At 40.3% G+C, this 21,703-nt stretch overlaps 1 protein-coding gene across 2 annotated transcripts in view; it reads right to left on the reverse strand.

The window, feature by feature from the left end:
• Window positions 1-21,703, reverse strand: part of MLLT3 (MLLT3 super elongation complex subunit) — a 277,750-nt gene that overhangs the window by 224,448 nt on the left and 31,599 nt on the right. The window lies entirely within an intron of this gene.

Raw genomic sequence — 21,703 nt, forward strand, 5'->3', positions numbered from 1 at the left:
TCATAATCTCAAATTATCAAAGTCCATTTTAGCAAATCTTCAGATTTGAGTTTTCAAATTAAAATTAACTCAGTTCAGGGCACCTGGGTACCTCAGTTAAGCGTCTGCCTTTGGCTCAGGTCATGGTCCCAGGTTGCTGGAATCAAGCCGCACATCCACTCCCAGCTCAACAGGGAACCTGCTTCTCCCTCTCCCTCTGCCAGTCACTCCCCCTGCTTATGTTCTCTGTCAAATGAATAAATAAAATCTTTATTAAAAAAAAAAAAAGAAAAGAAAAGAAATGGGGAGCCTGGGTGGCTCAGTGGGTTAAAGCTTCTGCCTTCAGCTCAGGTCATGATCCCAGGGGCCTGCTCAGCAGGGAGCCTGCTTCCCTTCCTCTCTCTGCCTGCCTCTCTGCCTACTTGTGATCTCTGTCAAATAAATAAATAAAATCTTAAAAAAAAAAAAAAAAAAGAATTAACTCAGTTTATCTTTACCAGTTCACCTTTTCCTTGCCAGGGTCCTAGAAACCCTAACTTCAAGAATTCATTTGGCACAAGAAACATTACACAACTTGGACAGCAAAATAGCCTTGACCACAATATCATCATTATCCAGATTTATAAAATGGCACAGTGACCAAGACATTGGGTAAACATCCAGCAGTAACATATATTTTGAAATTAAAAAACTGGCTTGTACATTAACCAAGCAGGTCTCCTGTTCAGCCAAGAATAGCTACACAGACTAAGGCTATGACTTCTAGCTCTGAAAGAAAACTGCCCTTCAGTCTCTGGAAGAGAAGACACGATGAGAGCCAAGAAGAGGAGAGAAGAAAAAACCTGTTGCAAGAACTCTTCCCACCCCTCACATCCTACCCACCTAAAGTCCCTATCTCCATCCCCACCCACAGCTGCCTTCAGAGACAAACAAGGTGTTGACTATAGAGACCTGGTTCTGTAACTCGTCAACATCCCAAGTGAAAGAAGAATAACTAATGGAACCTAATAAATGAAATAATAATAAATTAATAATAAATGAAAAATAGCTAATGGAACTAACTACAGTGAACAGAAATAGCTACTTGAATATACTCTCAAGTAAAGGAGGCTGGGCCAGGGGCTGCGTTAGAACCTGTGACAGAGGGGCCCCTGGGTGGCTCCGTTCGGTGTCAAGACTCTTGGTTTTGGCTCAGGCCAGGATCTTACGGTGAGATGGAGCTTAGCATCAGGCTCCACGCTGGATGAGGAGTCTGCTTAAGATTCTCTCTCTCCAGGGCGCCTGGGTGGCTCAGTGGGTTAAAGCCTCTGCCTTTGGCTGAGATCATGGTCCCAGGGTTCTGGGATCAAGCCCCGCATCGGGCTCTCTGCTCAGCGGGGAGCCTGCTTCCTTCTCTCTCTCTGCCTGCCTCTCTGCCTACTTGTGATCTCTCTCTGTCAAATAAATAAATAAAGTCTTTAAAAAAAAAAGATTCTCTCTCTCCCTCTCCCTCCCAACCCGTGCATCCAACCCCTTGCTCAGAAAGAAAGAAGGAAAGAAAGAAGCTGTGACAAATAACTTTTTACAAGCACATGCCAGTGACATATTTATGGGTTAAATGAGAAGCTGTCTAGTCTGACTTCAGAATAAATTCATTGGGAGACTGTGGGGAAAGGAGGCCTAGGTGATCATACTGATGACATAAGACGGACTAAGTCTCTGAGTTGATCACTGAGGCTGAGGAATGAACACGTAAGTGTTTATTATAACTAGTCTATTTTTCCAAATATCTTTAAATTTCCATAATAAAAATCGAGAAGGGGGGTGTGGAAGTATATGCAATAAAATACTAATACTAACGACCCCTTGGTGGAATAATCTGGTAATTTTATTTTCTTCTGTGATCTTCTCAGCAAAAAATAGTATCTCTTTTGTGTTCAGAAAGTAAATATTTACTATTAGCATGATGCTGACAGCGAAAACATTTCTGGTGGGAAAGGAAGAAAGGCCGCTATGACCTGGATGACTTTAGAAGCCGTGTTTCCGTGACAATGCACCAAAAGCAAGATTCAAATTTAAGAGCAAGCTACTGTGCCCTGAGGCATACACACCCAAATCCACATAAACAAAGCTTCACGTGAGGATGTAACCAGTATAGAATGAAAAGAATCTGACAAAATATCCTCATAGAAAGTTAAACAAGTTAATTCCTTTTCCTGAAGGGCAATCTCATCTGTTTTAAAAGGTTTATTTTCCCTTTTAGCTCAAGTTGATTGAGCCCTTGCTATGTACAAATAACTTGACTATATGCTCAACTAATCCTCATAATAACCCTGAGAGGAAGTACAAGCATTATCCACGTTTCAGAAATGAAGATACTGAGATTCAGAGTTTAAAGAGAGTAGGGCTAGAGCAGGGATTCCAACCAAGAATTTAAGAATCAGGTCTTTGTCTTCAGGATGTCTGAGAGAAAAACACGAGAGGAAACGTCCAAGAAGAAAGAGAAAAACTAATCTACTTCAAAATAAAATCCCCAAAATAAACCGGTCCGGAGCCTGGAATTCCAACCCAACCTGATTTAAGAGTAACATTTAGACTCCTCTTGTCCATCCTCAAGACCAAGGCGGTGCGGGAAGGGGAGAAATGATGGTAATCCACAAGTTGCATAAACTCCAATCAGGTTAAGGGAGACAGGAGCATTTGCAGACCATGTACGTGCATCCCACAGTGCTACTCACAAACCCTCCACGGGAACTACCATAATTCCCATTGTACAAAAGGTGAGCCTTGGAGAAGCCAGGTAACTTGCATGTGATACCTGCTCCTAAACAAAAACCAGTTTTCAAACTCAAAAAGCCTCCCCAGGCTACCGCACACAGCGTGACACAACGTCACTCCCTGTAAAAGAGGCTCATCCCCCTCTTCGGAATCAAACGTTCAGAGATCCACTCCGAAGAGTAAGCATCTACATTCCCAAATTAGGAACACCCAAACAAAATGCTCACCAAGATACCCCCAAGTCTTTGCAAAGCCCAAGAAGTGTTTTAGAAAGATGAGATTTGGGAGTCCCTAGAAGACAGTGGAAACTCGTCTTACATTTTATGGAAAATACACAAGCCCATGATGACTACCCTAAAATAACAATTCAACAAACAGGCACTACGGAAACGTCACTGGCATCCTCAGTATTCAGAACCTCCGTTTTCAGAAAGCCATGTGACGTGAAGACACGATTTCAGATCTTAGCTTCTCCACTTACCAAGTTCCATGACCTTAAGCAGGTCATCACTTAGCCACTCTGGAATCTCACTTCTGGACCTTCTTAGAGGGGCTAATAATACCTATTTATATATAAAGCGCCTACCTCTGGGCTCAGCAGAAGCTTCATCCTCACACCAAGTGCTCTGGTCTGTACCAGCAAGCAGTCTTCCCCTTTCAGGAACCCCAAAGGGAAAATGAACCTTCAGGCTCCCTATTTGTGGATCAAAGTAATGCCCCCAGGGGGCCCCAACCATCTCCCCTCTCCTCTCCTAATACAATAACATCTTTATAGTAACGATCCTCAAATTGGGGGGATTTAGTTCAGTAAGTCTCTGATTTTGCAATACTATAATTTTACTTTATTGGAGTTTCAGATGGGCTTTGTTTGGCATTTGATTATTTCAGAGCCAACCTCCAGCTTAAAATTCTAGACCTTGGCTTTGATAATGGGATATGAAAAATGCCAGGACACGGTATCTGTCCAAGGGACAAAAACTCTGTGAGCAGCCAAAGATTGTTTTATTTGTTTATACAGTGACAACAGGAACAATTCCAAAGAATCAAGTCACAGAATCTTAATTTTCTCCCATCAGCCCTACCAGCTTGATAGGAATAAAAAGCGAACGGAACTCAAAGTTACTTTGGTTTTTTTTTTTTTTTCTATTTTTGTATCATGTTATTCACTAATGCTCAATACAAATAAAACCAAAACTAATAAGGCCAAAAGACTACATTTTCAAATAAAAATGAAAATTATTTCTTGTACATCTATTAGTCTTAGCAATTTTTCAAGCTAATTACCACCAACTATTTTTGTTTAAATAAGATTTTTGGAATGTCTATGACAACAAGACACATGAGACAAATATATACTTGTGACATGAGAAGGAAAAAGGATTCTGAACCCTTACGAATTTTCTAGTTGTTTTTGTCAGTGTGATACAGCTATCAAACCCTGAAAAATTAAACTCCAAAGGCTCTCTGTCATGAGCGAAACTGTTTAAAAATAAATAGAAGATTAAGTATCAAATTAGTTGACAATGGTGGGAATTCTTAGCAATACTGATTGTCTCCTTTAAAAAGTAACCCTCAAAAAAAAAAAAAAAAACCACCCCACTGGTCTGAATCCAGACCCAACAAATATTTTTTTACTCCTTTTAACTCTCACTTCCCACTCAGACAAGGCAGGCTTAAGGACTAAATAGACTCTGACCTAAGTGTAACTTGAAAAAGCCATAGCCTGAAGATGAGTCACACACAGACTTTGTAAACTAAGAACACAATTGTTAGACTGTATTTCACACAAAGAAACGAGGAGTAAAACTGCTCACTGAAAATAGAAGGCATGTCTCTGTGGCTCAGTCACACAAACAAAAGGAAGGACCACCACTCACACACACATACACATCATCCCTTACTTAGCAAACAAAGACATATTTTCAGAGAGAGGGCTAATTTAACTTTATAAAGAATTCAGTATTTTACTTAAATCTTGGGAACACAGGTGAGCTTCTAACTTCTGAATTTCTCATTCCACTTGTTAGTTGCAGGGGAAAAAAATTCTGACCTACTAACTGAAAGAAAATAAGAAAACCTCTTTTACTCAGTGTTTTCCCCATCCATAGACATAATCTCCTCCTTTACAAAATTATACACTTGCATACATAAAGGAGTGCCTATAGGCCGCTGTCTAAAGCAACCTGAAGAAACTGATTTGGTTTATTCTGTTGATCTTTTCACATGGCACACCAAGTTTGAAAACTAGGTCAGAGTAAAACTATCACAAAATCAGAAGGATTTTTAAAAACCACTAAGACACCATACAAATGGTACCACTAAAATGAAAATAAACGATCTAGAAAACAAGTTAAAAGAAATTCAAATGAGGTTAATTTTTAAACGGACAAAACAAAGCTACTGATATCTGAAGTATAAGTCACAGAAACCAACACAATTGAGAACTAAAACCAAACAGATTAAGTGTATGTCCATCTTAAATCTCCCCATGGTAGAATGGAATCAAGCTGCTACCTCCAAAGGTGTTTTTGAAAAACTGGAACTTAATTACAGTATTAATCACAGTTAATTATTGAACTGTTCTATGTATACAACACTAATCACTTATCTCACTTAACCTTTGTCAAAACCCAGAACTATAAATTTTCCCATTTTACAGATAAGAAACTAAGATTCAGAGAGGTTAGGTTACATGCCAAAGGACAGACTTTGGTTTCCTTTACTGGGATAGAAAGAATTGGTGATTGGTGATCCCTTTAAAGAAGAATGAATCATTTCTTTTTTTTCTTTTTTTTTTTTTTTCCTTAAGAATAATGGATAATTTCTTGCCAGTATTCTTAAACTTGAAAATCAAAATCACCTGAGGGACTTGTTAAAATGCAGGTTGTGGGGCACTGAGCGCCAACCTCCAGGGTCTCAGATTCAATAGGTTCCCCGCTGCGTCCAAGAATCTGCATTTCTAACAAATCCCAGGTGGTGAGATTGCTCTGGGGGTCACCTTTAGAGAGTCATTGCTTTACACTCATTATAATGAAACACACTGAACACTTAAGAGATACAACAAAAGAATGATGGGTAGTGTTCAATGGGACCTAATTCCAGTAACTGAATTTTCAAAGTAATTGATTTAAAAACCCTTTGAAGAACAAGTTCTGTGAAAAGTCACTGTGGTATAAAGTACTATATTTTTAACCAGGATTATTTCTGCAACACTCCCCAACGTCTGCATCTTGACCCACAACGGTCCTAGGAAACATAACTCTTTCTACCTCTCTCACCCAAAATTACACAGCGCTCTTTGTAATGATTTATCCCCACAGTTAGAATATATATATATGATTTTGACCGTATTGTTTTATTTTTTTAAGATTTTATTTATTTATTTGACAGACAGAGATCACCGGTAGGCAGAGAGGCAAGCAGAGAGAGAGGAGGAAGCAGGCTCCCCACCGAGCAGAGAGCCCCATGCAGGGCTGGATCCCAGGACCCTGGGATCATGACCTGAGCCGAAGGCAGAGGCTTTAACCCACTGAGCCACCCAGGTGCCCCTTGACCGTATTGATTTGATCACATTGATATATTTGATATATTTAATAACCCCAGTTAGAACAATAGTAGGGCAAAATTTTCCATGTAATCTCCCCCCCATATTTTCAAGGCCCTAAATGTTCAGACACACAAGAACATCATAAAGTAGGCCAGAACACTAACTTTTAGTTATTTAGTTATTAGTATTTAAGCAATACTAATAATACTCATGGAGAATTGAACTTTCATATCTTTTAAAATGTGGAATAATCATGTTTGATCCAGGAATATTACCATTTGTTCTTATCTTTCCAGAAGATACTGACCTGGAGAAATGCCCTCAAGTGAAGAAAACACACACACACACACACACACACAAAGAGAATAAAATACAGCTTTAATAGCACCTCTTCTCTCAGCCCATGTACCTTTCTCAACATCTCTGTGACTTTACCTCAGCTAGACCAATAGCCCCAGGTTCCAGGTGAAGCCCCTGAGCTTCACCTTGACCCACCTCTGATTCCCAATTCAGCAGGCTGGCGACCCACTCTGGCAACTACTGCAGACTTGTAAATATATTCATGTCCCCTTATCACACAAGGGAGGACCATCAAGAGGAGGGTTCCACAGCCATCTGCTCCTACCAGATGCAGCTGTGACAGATGTGAACAGCAGAAGAAACCCTATAAGGCGGGACTGTGCTTTGGAGGCTGAACTCCTGGCACTTGGTCCCCAGTTTGAAAGGCAAAGAATCAACACCCAACACCCACATCGTGTTGCCAAACAGGCGATGGGATCCTGACCTGGCTGCTGACCTGGCTGCTGTACTAATGGGAGGCTGCCTGCCTGCTCGGCATCCTGATTAAGGCATAGGTACCAGTTTCCTTGGCCAGCCAGTTCTGTAATGTTATTCTGGGAATCATTCCTAGAAATTCAACGCAGAGCCAGCTCTTCCCACGCCTCCAAGATATATTAAGGACTTAATTCCCTCATTAAATCCCTCTCTGCTAAAACTGGCTAGAGTGGTCTGTTTTCAACAGGTGAATCCACACCTACATACTACAAAAAAAAGAAAAGAATTTCTTTTCATTTATTACTAGTGAAGGGAAATCACTGTAGCAAAGAGAAGTATTAGAACCTAGAGTAACAAAAGAGACAGACAACACTGGGAAGATCTGGATTCTACTCCAGACTTCTCCACTGACCTTCACTAAACAGGAACTCAAGAACTGCTGGATGAATTAAAAATTAACCTAGATAAATCATCCCTCCCCTGGTCCTATCAGGCACAAAAGAGGTTTTCAAAATGTTTGAATCATTCTGAATTAAGGTTTGTTCTAAATATTACAGAAGCATAATGAAAAAGTGATTGAATAATTGGCTTCTTCATCTGAAAATGGGAAACCTATCAAAGAAAGCACTGGGCCTGGGTGGCTCAGTCAGTTAAACATCTGCCTTCCACTCAGGGCATGATCTCAGGGTCCTGGGATCAAGCCCCATGTTGGGCTTCCTGTTCAGTAGGGAGTCTGCTTCTCCTTCACTCTCTGCCTCTCCCCTCCACTCATGTTGTCTATCTCTCTCTCTCTCTCTCTCTCTCTCTCTTGCTCTCACTCCCTCTGAAATAAAATCTTTAAAAAAAAAAAATGAATGAATGACAATTAAAGAACACTACACTGTCCCATACAGCAGCCACCACCACAAGTGACCATTAAGCATCTGGGGTGTGGCCAGGGCAACCTTAAATATATGGGGAACAATCTGAGTATATGAATCTACTTTTTTAATTGTGCATTTTATAAAATTTGGTGTATAAAATACACCAGATTTTGAAGACCCGGTACAAAGAGAAATAGTTTATAACTGTTTATACTGATTACACGCTGTAATAAGTATAAGATACTGTACAGAATAATATTTTAGGTATATTAGGCTAAACAAATTATACCTGTTTATTTTTTTAAATATAGCTATGAGAAAACTTAAAATTACAACTCTGGTTTGCTTTACACTGGACAGTGCTACCTTAAGGGATATAAAACATGTAGCAAGTTTTGAAGGCAAAGGTAAGAATGAGGATCAGTCAGATTAACATCATGGAGAAATATGGAAATACACTTCCATAAAGAGCCATGAGGAAACCTAAAAAGCATCTTTCCAAATAAGACTTCTAAGTACCCAAATAATTTACTCACAATAATCCTGACATACGAATGAACAAATATAAATAAATCCTTAAAAAAAAAAAATGCTCAGCAGCAAGCTGATGAGAGTCATCACAGATGTACACAAAGTTAATTTTCTATGAAACAGCCAAGTATGAAAGGTATGAGGAAATGCAGTCTTGTGGTTAGAGGGAAAGAGCTCTTTCTCCTAACCCCACCCTTTTTATTCACTCCTAAGTCCAAAACCAGGTTAGGAACACATAGGAAAGACGAGACAGGGACACAGTACCAGCATAAATGTGAGGCAGGCCTCTAGCCTGGTGACCCAGAGAGGTCAGTGTGGCATGCCCGGGGAGGGGAAGAGCTGGTGGTTCTGTTTTCTTCAGGGGAGGTGCAGGTACCTGGTGAATAAAGACCTTACATGAAGGTCGTACGTAGCTTTTTGTAAGTACAACTAATTAAGTCGCATCAGACTTGTGTGGGATTAAATGGGAAGCAATATCTCAGTTATACTAATGAGGCCCAAATAGAGAAAGCCCTTGCTTGCTGTCACCTTCACAAGGCCCAAGGGCTCTGGCTTAGTTACCAGTGTCTCACAGCATAAAATGTCTACCATCTCAGTCATGCGTGCGCACACAACCACAGTCTGGCTAACGGTCATAAAGACAAACGCTACTACCCCCTTTCTTAGCGCTCCTTCTTCCCTGAGAGAATTTAATAGCTCCTTAAACCAAACAAACAAAAAGGTCAAAATCCCTTCTCTCCATTTATGGCAATTCACTGAGACCCAATCTGCTGCTGTAAGTAGACAGTGGAAGAGTAACGTTCAAGTTTTCCTGAAGCTCAGCCTGTAACATAGAACAAATGACTTAAGAGATACCCTTCCAGAGACATGTTCCCACTCTTGGTAGTCCTGAATAAATCCCAACTGCGATCCACCCTGCAAAGCCGAGAACTGTCCTAAAATAAGCTCTTAGGCTCCTGGACAACTCTTTAATCCATTTGCTTGGAGCAATTTATCCAGAACCCACACTCTGTGTATAACGGCCAGTCCTAGAGAAGATCAAAGCTGTGAACCAAAAAGCAATCAGGGATGGAATGACTTGAAATATAAAATAGTTTTCCTTCCAGATAGGCAAGGCTAACCAATGTTTCCATTAGGCGCCCTCCCCCCAAACATGCCTAGGTAGATGAAGCCTGGAAATCAAGCAGTCAAGAGAGAGCGCTGCCTCAAGGAGAAAAGTGTACACCACCCACCAGTTTGAGAAACTGGACTGGACCTGCAACCATTTACACAAGGCTAACCTGCCTAACCACCCAAACAGAAACACTTCTGTCAACAGAGTTTATTTTTACATATACAGTATATTCCAAACAAGCAGTACAAACTAAGCTACACTGTGTTCATTAATTCAGACAGAAAGATAATGAATGCCTTTTTTTTTTTTAAGATTTTACTTTTATGTAATCTCTACACCTAACCTGGGACTCAAACCTCTAACACCAAGACCAAAAGTAGCATACTCTGTGGATTTTGATAGGGCCAAGTTCTAACTGAAGATTACCATGGATATACCCATTGCTTTTCAGTGCTTCTTTAAATTCAGATTAACAATGGCTTCAAAAATGATTTAGGTTTGATGAATGAACCCTTCAAGATCATATTTTGTTTTAAAGCATGGATGAACTAAATCTCTGACTTAAATGTAGTAAGCCTCAACAGCGGGGACACTGCTGTTACTCCCTTCTTTGATACTGAAGTGAGAGCTGTAAGTTAATGTTTACCTTAGCATTACCAACATGAAGCTGGGGGGGGGGGGCTTTTAAGCAAATGAATTACATAAACAAAATTAAAGAGGTGTTAAACAAATTCATTTCACTCCCTTCAGAAGTTCATTTACATACCAACAATGTAAACAGCAGCTACAGTTGTGCTTTGATCTGCTAATAACAAAACATTTTTATCTTTTGATTAAATTAGGAGTTCTAAGAGACCCCTTTAATGATGATAAGAGCAACCTAAGTAAGTCTTCCCTAACTCATACTAGAAATTCATTAGGAATCTGCAGGGGAGGGGGAGGGAAACTAAAAGAGGTGATGCAATTCACCTTTCAGTCTTGGGATGGTGGACTCCCATTCTGAACACAACCTGACAGCCACCCCAAAAGGTGGGTCTCAAACCAGGGAGCAGGGGATTAAAATGCTCAGGCTGTTAAGGTCTCGGCAGCCAATGAAAGAGATGAAGATGAGTCCGAGCTCAGTCAATGTAGCACCTTCAACTGATTTCCCAGATACTCAATGATCACCAGGAAACACTACCCAATTCTATCAGATACCAGGAAAACATGCCACACTCAACCTTTCTTTGCAGATCTAACCTGTCAATTTGGTTAAGAGCAGTATTATCACCTTTGCCTGTTTCTCTAAATAATAACAAAAAGGAGGGTCTCCATCATCTGGTGTCTCTCTCTCTCTCTCTCTCTCTCTTTCTCTCTTTTTAGAGAGACTGTGGATGGGATGGAAAGTGTTTGGGGGAAGGGGGAGTGGGAGGGAGAAGAAGAGTCTTTTTTTTTTTTTTAAAGATTTTATTTATTTATTTGACAGAAATCACAAGTAGGCAGAGAGGCAGGCAGAGAGAGAGAGAGAGGAGGAAGCAGGCTCCCTGCTGAGCAGAGAGCCCGATGCGGGACTCGATCCCAGGACCCTGAGATCATTACCTGAGCCGAAGGCAGCGGCTTAACCACTGAGCCACCCAGGCGCCCCGAGAAGAGTCTTAAGCAGGCTCCACGCCCAGGCTGAAGCCCAAGCAGGGCTCAACCCCATGACCCTGAGTTTATAACCTGAGCAGAAATCAGAAATTGGACACTAAACCAACTGAGTCACCCAGGCAAACCTCTTTTATTTATTTATTTTTCCTTCTTTTTAAAATGAAACAAGCTCTTGGGGCACCTGGGTGGCTCAGTTGGTTAAGTGTCTGCCTTCAGCTAAGGGTCAGGGGATCCCAGGGTCAGGGAATCAAGCCCACAGTGGGCTCCCTGCTTGGCAGGGAATCTGCTTCTCTCACTCCCTCTGCCACTTCTCCCATCCTCTCTCTCTCAAATAATTAAAACCTTTTAAAAGAAACAGAAGAAGTCTGTATCTGGTGCTCATATCCAACTGCAATGAAAATTTTTTTTTGCATTTTTAAATCTTAATTTCAAGTTCCTCCCCCTATAAAACAAGGGTGAATGCCAAATACCTTTTTTAAAATTAATAAACTACTATTAGAGCAGTTTTAGGTTTACAAAAATAATTAGCAGAAAGTACAGAATTCCCATATGTTCCCCTCACTCCCCCTCACTTCACCCCACCCTTGCTGTCTCCCCATTAATAACATCTCACATTGGTGCGATACATTTGTTACAACTTGATGCACCAATATCAATACATTATTATTAACTTAAGTCCACAGTTTACAATCCCGTCTTTGTGCTGTATAATTCCATGGGTTTTGACGATTCATAAGGTCTTGTATACACCATCAGAGGATCATACAGAATAATTTAACTGCCCTAAAAATCCAATGTTCCACCTAGTCGTCCTTTCTTTGTCCTTCTACTATACAAAACCCTTAGCAACCACTAATCTTTTTTACCGTCTCCGTAATTTTGCCTTTTCCAGAATGTCATATACCTGGAATTATGTTATATGTAGGCTTCTCAGAATGGCTTCTTTCACTTAGCAATATGCATTTAAGGCTCTTCCATATCTTTTTATGGTTTGATAGCTCATGTCTCTTTACTGCTGAATAAAATCCCACTGTATGCATACACCACAGTTTATCCAGTCATTTACTGATGGACATCTCGGTCGCTCCCAATTTTTGCCGCGTACAAATAAGGCTGTTATTGAACATTCATGTGTAGATTTGTCTGTGGAAATAAGCTAATCTGAGTAAATACTTAGGACCAACTAATCTGAGTAAATACTTAGGACATCTGATCTGCTGGATCAGATGGTGTATCAGTCTGTTATAACAAAATACTAAAAAATGGGTGGCTTGAACAACAGAAATGTATCTTTCCCAACTGTGGAGGTTGAGAAGTCCAAGATCAGCATGCCTGCTGATTTGGTTTCTGGTCAGAATTCCCTTCCTGGGAGCGCCTGGGTGGCTCAGTGGGTTAAGCCGCAACCTTCGGCTCAGGTCATGATCTCAGGGTCCTGGGATCCAGTCCCGCATCGGGCTCTCTGCTCAGCGGGGAGCCTGCTTCCTCCTCTCTCTCTCTCTGCCTGCCTCTCTGCCTACTTGTGATCTCTCTCTGTCAAATAAATAAATAAAATCTTAAAAAAAAAAAAAAAAGAATTCCCTTCCGGTCTATTAGAGCACCACCACCTTCTTGTTAGGTCCTCAACATGGCTGAGGAGAGAAGACTGGCCTCACCACCACATGATTCTTTTCTTATAATGACACTAATACTATCAGATCAGGACGACACCTTTAAAAACTCTTTTAAACTGAGGTACCACCATAAAGACTCTATCTCTAAATATAGTCACAGTGAGGGTTGGCCATCCAACATAGGAATTTGAAGAGTATACGTTCAGTCCATAACATATGGTAAGAGCAAGAAATTGCCAAACTCATCCAAAATGACTGTATCATTTTGCACAAGCAATGAATGAGAATTCCTGTTGCTCCACATTCCTGCCAGCAGTTGGTGGTGTCAGCATTTTAGATCTTAATCATTCTAATAGCTATGTAGTAGCATGTCCTACTGTTTTATTGATTTTTTAAAGATTTTATTTATTTATTTGACAGAGAGACAGAGATCACAATTAGGCAGAACAGCATGCGGGGGACGGGGGGGGGGGTGGGGGGTAGAAGCGGGCTCCCTGCTGAGCAGAGAGCCTGTTGCAGGGGCTCGATCTCAGGACCCTGAGATCATGACCTGAGCCGAAGGCAAAGGCTTAACCCACTGAGCCACCCAGGCACCCCAGTCCTATTGTTTTAATTTGCAATTCCCTAATGACATGATATTGAGCATCTTTTCATATGCTTATTTGCCATCTATTTCCCATGATGAGCTATCTGCAAAACATTCTTTTCAGTATTCTAAAATTATGTTTACCAAAGTGTAGTCTGATGGCCACCTGTGAATGGAATCACCTGACTGCCTTTTAGAAATGCAGAAGACTGTGCCCCATCCAGTACAAATGCACTCAAGACTGGGAAGCATTAAATGGACAAATACAAAACTGGTCAGCCTCACTTTTACTAGATTGACTGGTTAGAGACCTGCATCCATTATCTTTTCTTCACTGGCTGCTGACTTGTAAATCACAGTCTTTTTAAAAAAAAAAAAAAAAAAGAATGAAAAGAGTATGAATAGGTACTGCCATGTTCAGGAAGTCAAGGCTAGTCGGTGATGGGGAAAAGAGATTGGGAATTAAGATGTTTGACCCCAATCTCCCTGGAAATCACTGGGGGTGAGAGATGGGGAGACAACTGGTTCTACTCCTTCAAAATAACCTAACCTGCCAAGAACGAGAAGAGGCAGAAGTTGTGCATGCAGCTGGGAAGCTGAGATAAGCAAAATACCATGGAAGCAAATTATTCAAACTATGACAGGTCACAAATCAAACTCAAATTTAAAGCCCCTAATAAGCCTCCAGGAGATTTTCTTTTCTTTTCTTTTCTTTCTTTTATTTTTACTTCTTGCTTTCCAAGAGAGGAGAGGATGGAAGGGACAGAAGGTAGTGAAGCCCTGGGACTTGCTGGTTAGGACTTGGGGGAGGGGGAATAGTTACCCCACTCCTCAGAGGGGGTGGAGGAGGGGAGAAGAAAAAAGCAAAAATAAAAGGAATAGGAAAGAACTATTCGTGGATTAATACTTCTTCCTTATCTATCTTTTACATCATTTATTTTGATCTTTTTAAGTTTGAAATGAAACTTAGAATCCGTTTTTTTAAAACCAAAAGCATGATTTTTCCTCAGCAGTAAATCTGAACTAATTTTCTTCAAACTCACCAAGTAGTAGCCAGCCAAATCTTAATCTTTACCTTTATCTTATCAAACATCAAGAACAAAATAAAAGGCAGGATTCTGCAATTTAAAGTAAAGTAATGCTAGTTTCTCTTAGTTTTTTTAAACAGAAGTTTTTATTTTAATTATTGAATATTTCCAACAGATAAGCAAATGGAGAAAATGATTTCTAATAGGTTCATAGCTGAAAATAGAGCTTTTTTAAAAAAGCAGTAAGACACAAAACAGATAAAAATTTTCTTTCATGACTAAAATATTAAGCTATAATCAACTGTAAATCAGACTATTTACTCAAAACTTAATTCTTTTGGTAATGGTAAATTGTAATAAAAACTTTTTTAATTTTTTTTTAAATATTTTATTTATTTATTTGACAGACAGAGATCACAAGTAGGCAGAGAGGCAGGCAGAGAGAGAGAGAGGGAAGCAGGCTTCCCGCGGAGCAGAGAGCGGGATGCGGGGCTCGATCCCAGGACCCTGAGATCATGACCCGAGCCGAAGGCAGCAGCCCAAACCACTGAGCCACCCAGGCGCCCCTGTAATAAAATTTTTTAAATCACTGATTTATTAGCTTATTTATAACACATTCTCATACATAATCTCTTTTTTATTCAATCCTATTATCACTATTCTGAGTGAAGTTGGGGAAAGCTCATCTGTCTATCCTCATTTTACAGAGAAGAAAAGCAATCTCTCGGAAGTTAGGGTAACTTTTCCACTACATAGCCTTCAACACACAGCAGAGCCAAATTCAAATTCAGAACTCTACTCTCCAGGACAAAGAAATCCTCTACGCTTTCCACTTTGCAATAATACAGTAATGCTTAAACTATAAAACACAAAGAAAAATCCCATTTTAGCCATTAAAAAAAAAATCCATAATGTGGTTTTAGAGTACACTGGGAAATCCTTTGGGGGGAAAGTGGCTGGGAGAGAAGAATTTGAGGACTGAGCATCGGTAAGTTTTTTTCTCTCAAGTTCCTTCTGTGATGATACCAGTACTCCTGTGTTAACTGGTGATTTCTAGGCAGCCCTTTATGATGCAAAGTACCTACCAGGAAGAAATACTCTGCGGATAATGAATGGCCCATTTACAAAGTCCTCTATGCCAGTTGTCAGAAATTGGGAAAACTTTTTTCTACCTTTCCCTTCACCAAGCTTTCAAACTTACTTTTTTTTTAAAAGATTTATTTATTTATTTGAGAGGGAGAAAGAGAGACTGCGGGGGTGGGGGGGGGGGCAGAGGAAAAGGAAGAGAGAGAATCTCAGGCTCTACCCTGAGCATAGAGCCCAAAGCTGGGCTCAATCTCAGAACCCTGAGATCATGACTTGAGCCCAAATCAAGAGTCCGACTGACCAACCAGGCATGCCTACCTTTTTTTTTTTTTTTCAATCTAACTGACTTTATTAAGTGATTCATGGATTCATAAATTGGGCAGCATCCCATCTATCAAATAGGGAGGAGTTTCACCAGGCGTTCTAACTTAGCTACAGTTATACCATTCCAGTGGCTATAACCCTCCAAGCTTCTAGACATCCAGGAAGCCAGGATGGATGAAAATGGCAGTCATGCTTTCCTAGGAAATAAGAGTCCCCTTTTGGGGCACCTGGGTGGCTTAGCTGGTTAAGTGTCTACCTTCAGCTCAGGTCATGATCTTGGGGTTCTGGGATCCAGCCCCATATCAGGCTCAGCAGGGAGTCTGCTTCTCCCTCTCCCTTTGCCCTCTACCCACCTCTGCTCACTGTCTCTCTCACATAATAAAATCTTTTTAAAAAATAAAATAAGTTAGTAAATAAATAAATGAGTCCCCTTTTACCTTTGTAGTAAATAGAAAGAGCCCCTACACTTTTTGCTATCCTAACCTCTCAAAAGTATATCTACTACTGAGTAATAAAAAATACCAACATTTTAAAGACATGTGTTTCAGGAAGTTTCTAAGACTTTCATATTCCAAATCCATATTATTTTCGAATAACGATGGCATGTTAGTAAATTTAATGGCATTCTGAATTTATCAGACCTTTTTTTAAAATCTAGTTTATTGTTCTCCCTAACTTACTATGAGCTGGCACACTAGGGAAGATGGGTTAAGTTGCTGCCCCTACACTACAGGGGAGGTACTCCAACTTAAAGTCCCCAGGGAGCTTGTTCAAAGTGCAGGTTCCTGGGGCACCTGGGTGGCTCGGAAGCATCTCCCTTCCACTCAGGTTGTGATCCTCTGGGATGGAGCCCCACATCAGGCTCCTGGCTTAGTGGGGAGTCTGCTTCTTTCTCTTTCTCTCTCTGCTTCTCCCCCTGCTCATGCTCTCTCTCTGTATCTCTCTGTCTCAAATAAATAAAATCCTTAAAATAAATAGATAGATAGATAGATAGATAGATAAATTAAATGCAGGTTCCTGGGGCACCTGTCTGGCTGAGTTGGAAGAGCATTCAACTCTTATGTGGTCATGGGTTCAAGCCCCACAATGGGTGTAGAGATACCTTAAATAAATTTTTAAAAAATAAATATAAATAAAATGCAGTTCCCAGATTTCACTCTCAAAAGGTTCTGAGCCAATAAGACTGGGACAATGTTCAGAAAGCAGCCTTTTTAACATGACTCCATGTTTCATGATTCATTTCATGGTGGTGACCCAACAGGTGTGTCCAGCAAACACTGGCCCACAGGACAAATGTGTAAACATTTAAAAACAACTTGTGGGGTCGCCTGGGTGGCACAGTCTGTTGTTTGACTTTTGGTTTGACTTTTGGTTTCAGCCCAGGTTGTGCGATCCCCCACTCTGGGCTCCACGCTCAGCCTGAGATTCTGTCTCTGCCTTGCCTCTCCTGCTCGTTTCTTCTCTCTCTCTCTCTCTCTCTCAAATAAATCTGAAAAAATAAAATAAAATAAAAACAATCTGTGAGTGCTAAAGACCATGAAAAGGGATCTGGCTATGGGACACCTTTACAACAGCACAGAACTGTGAAATGTTTGGGACACAACGAAACTATCATCTGAAAATTAATCTACATCCAAACTGTGGACTCACACTAAAAGGGACTCTAAGACAAAGATGTATAAGGAGAGAAGATTCACAGTAATGACTGGCTGTGTATTCAATGTGAAGGGTGGTTTCAAGGGAAGATTAAACTTAAAGTAAGAAAATGACCTCCCAAATGAAAGAAAGGAAGAGTGTTTTTTAAGAAATGCTACAGAAACAGAATGATGAGGAAGTGGTAAACCACCAATCATATTAACATCCTTTCATTCCCAAGTAAAACCAATAAAACCTACACAAGAGAGAAAGGAGGGCAAGTTCACAGGTGGACATTTTACATATTCCCATCACTTCTCTCAATAACATAAAATGAAAGGTGGGAAACTGTTATTTTTAACTCACAATCTATCCTAAACTTAACCCTAGCATGTGGTTATTCCTGATCCACAGTGCCCTCCTCCCCACCCCCGCCGTATGTGGCTTTCGATATAACCCAGACTCATTTACTTAACTATGTGTATAAAGACTTAGGCACGATGGCTGGATCATATGGTGTACCAGTCTGCTCAGACCGCCATAACAAAATACCACAGACTAGGTTGCTTCAACAACAGAGACTTCTTTTCTCCCAGTTCTGGAGGCTAGAAGCCCAAGATCAAGGAGTCAGCAAGGCTGATTTCTTCTCCCCCTGATGTCACATGGTCTTTCCTCCTTATCCCTGTATCCTAATCTCTCCTTCTTACAGGGACAGTCATACTGGATTAGGGCCCACCCCAATCACCTCATTTAACCTTAATTACCTCTTCAACAACTATCTTCAAGTATAGTTAATTCTGAGGTCCCAGAGGTTAGGACTTCTACAAAGAAGGGGGAGGAGTTAAAAAAAATAAAGTACTATTACTTTAAAAAGTTTGAAAAATTCTTTAATAAAGACTCACAAGCTCAAGAGAAATCGAGAAAGAGGAAAAAACACCTACTACTCACAGGACTAGCTACACCCCCTCCTAGAACCCATGTTCCCTTCAGTCAGAGGATTACTAGAAGTCTGGTCCATACTTCCAGGATCAAGAATCAGCTCTGAAACTAACCTGGGAATTTTCACTCACTCCCTAAGGGCAACAAAATTTCAAGACAAGTTGCTTTCACACCCATCCCCAATGATAAAACCAAAGAAGCAATGAAAGAGAAGGCAAAGGAAAGAAAAAAAAAAAAAAGTTTATACAGTTACATTCCAACACTTGCTTCCAAAGCTGTTAAGTGTATGATGGCATTCTTGATGTCCGTGCCCAAAACTTAAGAAAAACTCACAAAATTTTCCTGAACTGTAGCTAAATCTACAGAAGTAGAGATTTCTTTTGAAACAGCATGACTCTTCAGAAGCCATAAGCATATTTAAAACCAAGAAGCACAGGCAATGTAAATTAAAACAGACATAAACATTTGACTAAAATCAGTTTTCCCCCTCTAGAACCCACCTCCCCCAACATATCTCGACTTTTAGAAATTATTAGAGAAATTAGATTACATACAGAAATTTATATTTATACATCACTAAATTAACCATAAAATGAAACAGAAAGCATTTGCCATGAAACAAACTTTCAAAAACCATATATTAATGGATAAAGATGGAGGGAGGGAGGAATGGAATAGATCCTATGTCTATCCTTTTAAACTCAAGTGCTACTGAACTTCTGGAAAATCACCAGTATGCAACCTGGTGAAATAGCTCATTCAGTTTCATCCACAAGGATGGTCAATAGTTAACTAAAAACATTACATGAAAAGACCATTTTCAGAACATGACATTTGAAAGATACAAAGTATCATCACACTGGTCACTTTGTAATTACAAGGGGAAAAATTACAACAGATTCTGCCACTTCCCTTAAGTGATAAAACTCAGTATCACTGGTATTAGAGAAATCAGCACTAGGTGCCTCCTGAAGTACCTCGAAAGTTTCTCACTAAAAACACTTACCCCAAACTGAACAAAGCTTGTAGATCTAATTTCAACTCACAAAAAATACAGGACATGGAGAATTCAAGTTAAATGGCTCCCCAAGGAAATGAGGAAAGTCCAAATTGCTGGAGGTTCTATAACACAACTGGCCTAGCCTCTTAAAAGATGTCAATGTGGGGGCCTGGGTGGCTCAGTGGGTTAAAGCCTCTGCCTTCAGCTCGGGTCATAATTCCAGGGTCCTGGGATAGAGCCCCACATCGGACTCTCTGCTCAGCGGGGAGCCTGCTTCCTCCTCTCTCTCTGCCTGCCTCTCTGCCTATTTGTGATCTCTGCCTGTCAAATAAATAAATAAAATCTTAAAAAAAAAAATGTAAATGTGAAGATCAGAAGGGAAAAAGGAGGTGGCAATAGGGTAATGTCCTAGACTATAGGATATGACACCGTAAGGCTAATTTTAAATCTCAGATGTGATCCACAGGTTTGTGGTTTGTGGAATACACTGTTCTTAGGAGATACACTGCTAAGTTTTTAGGGGTGAGAGGCCAAGATATCTACAACTTACTTTCAAGTGATTGGGAGGTATAAAAATAAACAATGAGATAAAGCACTTGAAGCAAAGTACTAACAACCGATGAAACTAAGCATTCCTTGTACTATTTTTTTCAACTTTACTGTAAATTGGAAATTCTTCAAAAGAATGTTGAAGGGGTTGTCATTTCATGAAAATCAAATATAAAAGGTGTGGAGACTGCTGAAGACTAAAGATTTGCCTGGGTCCTGGCTTGGGGAAACGGGATCCTGGCTTGGTGAAAAAGAACGAAGACATATTAGGAAACAAGTAGATTTTTATATACACCTGACATTTTATGGTATTATGGACAAACTGATCACTTCTTTCCTGTGTAATAATGATATTACTATAAAGGATAACACTCCGATTCTTAGAAGATACATGCTCTAAGTATTAAAGGTTAAGTATTGTGACTCCAAGTCATTTTTAAATGATCCACAACACGACCAACTATGGCCATTATGTTAATGAATGTTGGCAAATGAACATTTGCTGCATTATTCTCTCAACATATATTTTATAGTTTGTGTCAAAACTAAATGTTTGTTAACAGTATACTACACCAAAGCCTTCATTCTTCCTTTTGCATTTAATGAATTTATTATCACTACATTCTTATGAGCATATGGGAGGGAGTAGAGACTTTATTTTACAGCATGTAATTGCATTTAACATGCAGTATAATTAATATCCTTTATCAACATTACAGTCCCCCATATTTTTTAGTTTGGGCAAGAAATTGTGAAGATCCTCTAGGGTTTTGAAAAATAGGACACAGGGAACTTTCTACACTGATGAACACAGGTTGGTTCTGGAAGAGTGGTGTACTCAGAGAGGGCGTGGAAAATCCACACTCTTTCCCCATACCTTGCCTCATGCCTTTGTTTCATCAGACTGCTCCTGAATGATATCCCTTATAATAAACTGGTAATCTACATGACAGCCTAGATGCACTTGATTAACAACTCTGTGAGGGGGGGGGGGGAGCCAGTTAAAAAAAAAAAGGAAAAGGAATGTTATTTTAAAAATGGAACTGGCGGACGCCTCGGTGGCTCAGTGGATTAAGCCACTGCCTTTGGCTCAGGTCATGATCTCAGGGTCCTGGGATCGAGTCCCGCATCGGGCTCTCTGCTCAGCAGGGAGCCTGCTTCCCTCTCTCTCTCTCTGCCTGCCTCTCTGACTACTTGTGATCTCTCTGTCAAATAAATAAATAAAATCTTAAAAAAAAAAAAAATAAAAATAAAAATGGAACTGGCAATAAGGGACCTAATGAAAATGTGAGAGCAGACACCCCAGAGAGGTGGTAAACTCTCCTGTGAGAGGTGCCCTCCCAATAACCTGGAGTAAAAGGAGCATCCATATCTCCAAAGACAAAGGGACACCAGAAGAATCCCAACAAACAGGATTGCTAAATTTCTTCCATTTTACTACAATCACCTCATACTCCTTAATCTGTCACATTCCTCCACAATCACCTACTTTTCATCAAACCTAGCATAAAAATACACAGGCCAGGGGCGCCTGTGTGGCTCGGAGGGTTAAGTCTGCCTTCGGCTCAGGTCATGATCTCAGGGTCCTTGAATTGAGCCCCGCATTGGATTCTCTGCTGAGCAGTGAACCTGCTTCCCCCTCTCTCTCTGCCTGCCTCTTTGCTTGTGATCTGTCAAATAAATAAATAAAATCTTAAAAAAAAAAAAAATACACAGGCCTAACGGTTTCTTTGGGTCATTTCCTTCCAAAAA

Source organism: Mustela nivalis, assembly GCF_964662115.1.
Source record: "Mustela nivalis genome assembly, chromosome: 13".
Taxonomy (NCBI): domain Eukaryota; kingdom Metazoa; phylum Chordata; class Mammalia; order Carnivora; family Mustelidae; genus Mustela; species Mustela nivalis.